Source organism: Conger conger, chromosome 9 (genome assembly GCF_963514075.1).
Source record: "Conger conger chromosome 9, fConCon1.1, whole genome shotgun sequence".
Lineage (NCBI taxonomy): Eukaryota > Metazoa > Chordata > Actinopteri > Anguilliformes > Congridae > Conger > Conger conger.
In genome coordinates this window covers 59683388-59688387 of record NC_083768.1, presented here as the reverse complement: position 1 = coordinate 59688387, position 5000 = coordinate 59683388, and the positions used below count along the sequence as shown (strand labels likewise).

General features: G+C 51.4%; 1 pseudogene; it reads left to right on the top strand.

Annotated features, from left to right (window-relative positions):
• Positions 1 to 5000, top strand: part of LOC133137740 (thrombospondin type-1 domain-containing protein 7A-like) — a 49487-nt pseudogene that overhangs the window by 26260 nt on the left and 18227 nt on the right.

The window sequence follows — 5000 nt, the reverse complement described above, 5'->3', positions numbered from 1 at the left end:
GGGTGTAGCAGAATCAGGGGTAAAGGGTGTGTAGCAGAATCAGGGGGTAAAGGGGTGTAGCAGAATCAGGGGGTAAAGGGGTGTAGCAGAATCAGGGGGTAAAGGGGTGTAGCAGAATCAGGGGTAAAGGGGTGTAACAGAATCAGGGGGTAAAGGGGGTGTAACAGAATCAGGGGGTAAAGGGGGTGTAGCAGAATCAGGGGGTAAAGGGGGTGTAACAGAATCAGGGGGTAAAGGGGTGTAGCAGAATCAGGGGGTAAAGGGGTGTAGCAGAATCAGGGGGTAAAGGGGGTGTAGCAGAATTGGGGGTAAAGGGGTGTAGCAGAATCAGGGGGTAAAGGGGTGTAGCAGAATCAGGGGGTAAAGGGGGTGTAGCAGAATCAGGGGGTAAAGGGGTGTAGCAGAATCAGGGGGTAAAGGGGGTGTAGCAGAATTGGGGGTAAAGGGGGTGTAGCTGAATCAGGGGGTAAAGGGGTGTAGCAGAATCAGGGGGTAAAGGGGTGTAGCAGAATCAGGGGTAAAGGGGGTGTAGCAGAATTGGGGGTAAAGGGGGTGTAGCTGAATCAGGGGTAAAGGGGTGTAGCAGAATTGGGGGGGGGGCGATGGCTCTGTTCAGCAGAAGCCTCTCTATCTCCATGCCAACTGGCCCATTCCCACGGTGATCATTTGATTAGCAGAATCACACACTGTAGCTCTCTCCATGTAAACGGATTACTGCGTGCGGGCTGTATTCCGTATTCAAAAATAACATATTCACAGGTAATCCAACACCCAGGCCTATGATCTGAGCTCCTGTTCACGAAAGACCACACACTGACCCACACAACACACTGACCCACACACTGACACACTGACCCACACACTGACCCACACAACACACTGACCCACACACTGACACACTGACCCACACACTGACCCACACAGCACACTGACACACACACTGACACACACACTGACCCACACACTGACCCACACACTGACACACTGACACACACACTGACCCACACACTGACACACACACACACTGACACACACACTGACCCACACAGCACACTGACACACACACTGACACACACTGACACACACACTGACACACTGACACACACACTGACACACTGACACACTGACACACACACTGACACACTGACACACTGACACACACACTGACACACACACTGACCCACACACTGACACACACTCTGACCCACACACTGACACACTGACACACTGACACACACACTGACACACACACTGACCCACACTCTGACACACACTCTGACCCACACACTGACACACACACTGACCCACACTGACACACACACTGACCCACACTGACACACACACTGACCCACACAACACACTGACCCACACACTGACACACTGACCCACACACTGACACACTGACCCACACACTGACACACACACTGACACACTGACCACACACTGACACACTGACCCACACACTGACACACTGACCCACACACTGACACACACAACACACTGACCCACACACTGACACACTGACCCACACACTGACCCACACACTGACACACTGACCCACACACTGACCCACACAACACACTGACACACACACTGACACACACACTGACCCACACACTGACACACACTCTGACACACACACTGACACACACTCACCCGAGGGCCTAGGCTCAGGGTTCGTTTGGGCGGTTCATTCCGTGGGTGGGGGCTGGCATGGCTCCTCTTGGGGCGTTCAGCGGCGTGGGACGCTGGGCTCTTCAAAGGGGCTGAATGAGCTGAGCTGAACTACCTGCAGTAGCCACTAGGTGGTGTGAGATTCTGGGGAATGTCAATCCCTGGTCCCCTGCTCTAACCAACCGTTGGTGTTTTTTCCCCCCTTTGCATCATGGGATACGTGATGTCATTCTCTCTGCAGGCCCAGGTGAGGGTGTTCTTCATACCTGATGAAGGTTTTTTGGGGACGGGATTTGTGCATGTTTTTGTGCATGTTTGAAGATTAACATCCACCACCTCCCGCTATGAGTACTAATGGCTGTGTGGATGTGTTCGCTAACACTGCTGCTTCTGAGAAACCACCTGGAGACGGGTCAGGAGAAACCACCTGGAGACGGGTCAGGAGAAACCACCTGTGCTCTCTGCTGTCACGCCCTGCTGCTCTCATAACCAGCAGCAATGCTGACAAATATGCCTGTGTGGCTGTGCAGTATATGAGTCTCCTACTGTCTGTTGTAACGGTATTGTGTTGTGGTGCAGGTGTATGAGGGTGTGTGTAATGGGTATATTATGTGTTGTGGTGCAGGTGTGTGAGGTGGTGTGTAATGGTATATTATGTGTTGTGGTGCAGGTGTGTGAGGTGGTGTGTAATGGTATATTATGTGTTGTGGTGCAGGTGTATGAGGGTGTGTGTAATGGTATATTATGTGTTGTGGTGCAGGTGTGTGAGGTGGTGTGTAATGGTATATTATGTGTTGTGGTGCAGGTGTGTGAGGTGGTGTGTAATGGTATATTATGTGTTGTGGTGCAGGTGTATGAGGGTGTGTGTAATGGTATATTATGTGTTGTGGTGCAGGTGTGTGAGGTGGTGTGTAATGGTATATTATGTGTTTGTGGTGCAGGTGTATGAGGTGGTGTGTTGTAACGGTATTGTGTTGTGGTGCAGGTGTATGAGGGTGTGTGTAATGGTATATTATGTGTTGTGGTGCAGGTGTATGAGGGTGTGTGTAATGGTATATTATGTGTTGTGGTGCAGGTGTGTGAGGTGGTGTGTAATGGTATATTATGTGTTGTGGTGCAGGTGTATGAGGTGGTGTGTGTAATGGTATATTATGTGTTGTGGTGCAGGTGTATGAGGTGGTGTGTAATGGTATATGTGTGTGTAATGGTATATTATGTGTTGTGGTGCAGGTGTGTGAGGTGGTGTGTAATGGTATATTATGTGTTGTGGTGCAGGTGTATGAGGTGGTGGTGTGTAATGGTATATTATGTGTTGTGGTGCAGGTGTATGAGGTGGTGTGTAATGGTATATGTGTGTGTAATGGTATATTATGTGTTGTGGTGCAGGTGTATGAGGGTGTGTGTAATGGTATATTATGTGTTGTGGTGCAGGTGTGTGAGGTGGTGTGTAATGGTATATTATGTGTTGTGGTTGCAGGTGTATGAGGTGGTGTGTTGTAATGGTATATTATGTGTTGTGGTGCAGGTGTATGAGGTGGTGTTGTAATGGTATATGTGTGTGTAATGGTATATTATGTGTTGTGGTGCAGGTGTATGAGGTGGTGTGTAATGGTATATGTGTGTGTAATGGTATATTATGTTGTGGTGCAGGTGTATGGAGGTGGTGTGTAATGGTATATGTGTGTGTAATGGTATATTATGTTGTGGTGCAGGTGTGTGAGGTGGTGTGTAATGGTATATTATGTTGTGGTGCAGGGTGTATGAGGTGTGTGTAATGGTATATTATGTTGTGGTGCAGGTGTATGAGGTGGTGTGTGTAATGGTATATTATGTTGTGGTGCAGGTGTATGAGGTGGTGCCCGTGTGTCAGTGACTGCTCTCAGTACGTCTGGGTGGCAGAGCCTGGAGCATGTGGAAGGTCAGCAGTGTGGATCTGAAGGAGAACTGTGGAGAGGGAGTGCAGACACGCAAAGTCAGGTAAGAGCCACACGCCCACACGCTGTGTGCGGCTAGAGAGCGTCCGTGTAGAGCCACACGCCACACGCGTGTGCAGTTAGAGAGGGTCTGTGTAGAGCCACACGCCACACACGTGTGCGGCTAGAGAGGGTCTGTGTAGAGCCACACGCCACACGCGTGTGCAGTTAGAGAGCGTCCGTGTAGAGCCACACGCCACACGCGTGTGCGGCTAGAGAGCGTCCGTTGTAGAGCCACACGCCACACGCGTGTGCAGTTAGAGAGCGTCCGTGTAGAGCCACACGCCACAATCGCGTGTGCGGCTAGAGAAGGTCCGGAGATCACTGGTCAGGGGATCAGCACAGGAGCAGCGTCTCTGGGGTTTGGAACAGAATATGCTGCTGCTCCATAAACACTGAAGCTGATGCACTGATCTTCTCTGAGACTGTAATTCTGTCCGGACAGGAAGCTCTGCTAAATGTGAGTGATTTAATTTTGGTTATTATACACACACACACTCACACACTCACACACACACTCACACACTCTCTCACACTCACACACTCACACACTCTCTCTCTCTCACACACACACTCACTCACACACACACACACACACACACACTCACACACACACACGCTCTCTCTCTCTCACACACACACACACTCACACACTCTCTCTCTCTCTCTCACACACTCACACACACACTCACACACTCTCTCACACTCACACACTCACACACTCTCTCTCTCTCACACACACACACTCTCATACACACTCTCTCTCACACACACACACGCTCTCTCCTCACACACACACACACACTCACACACTCTCTCTCTCTCTCATACACTCACACACACACACACACACACACTCTCTCTCTCACACACTCTCATACACACTCTCTCTCACACACCACACTCTCTCACGCAGGGTGTGTGCAGAACACGGTGGATGGTCCAGGTGAGCCGGTGGAGGATTACCTGTGTGACCCTGAGGAGATGCCCCTGGGGGCGCGGGAGAGCCGGCTGCCCTGCCCTGGGGACTGTGTGCTGTCAGACTGGGGCTCCTGGTCCCGCTGCGCCCCGGTAAACCAACCATCTACAGCCACTACTGGTTAGAGGGAGGGAGGGATAGAGGGAGAGGGAGGGAGGGGGGGAGAAAAGGGAGGGAGGGATAGAGGAAAGAGAGGGAGGGAGGGATAGAGAGCGGGAGGAGGAATAGAGGGAGAGGGAGAGGGAGGGGTGGAGAAAGGGAGGGGAGGGATAGAGGAAGGGAGGGAGGGATAGAGGAAGGGAGGGAGGGATAGAGGGAGAGGGAGGGATAGAGGGAGAGAGGGAGGGAGGGATAGAGAGCGGGAGGGAGGGATA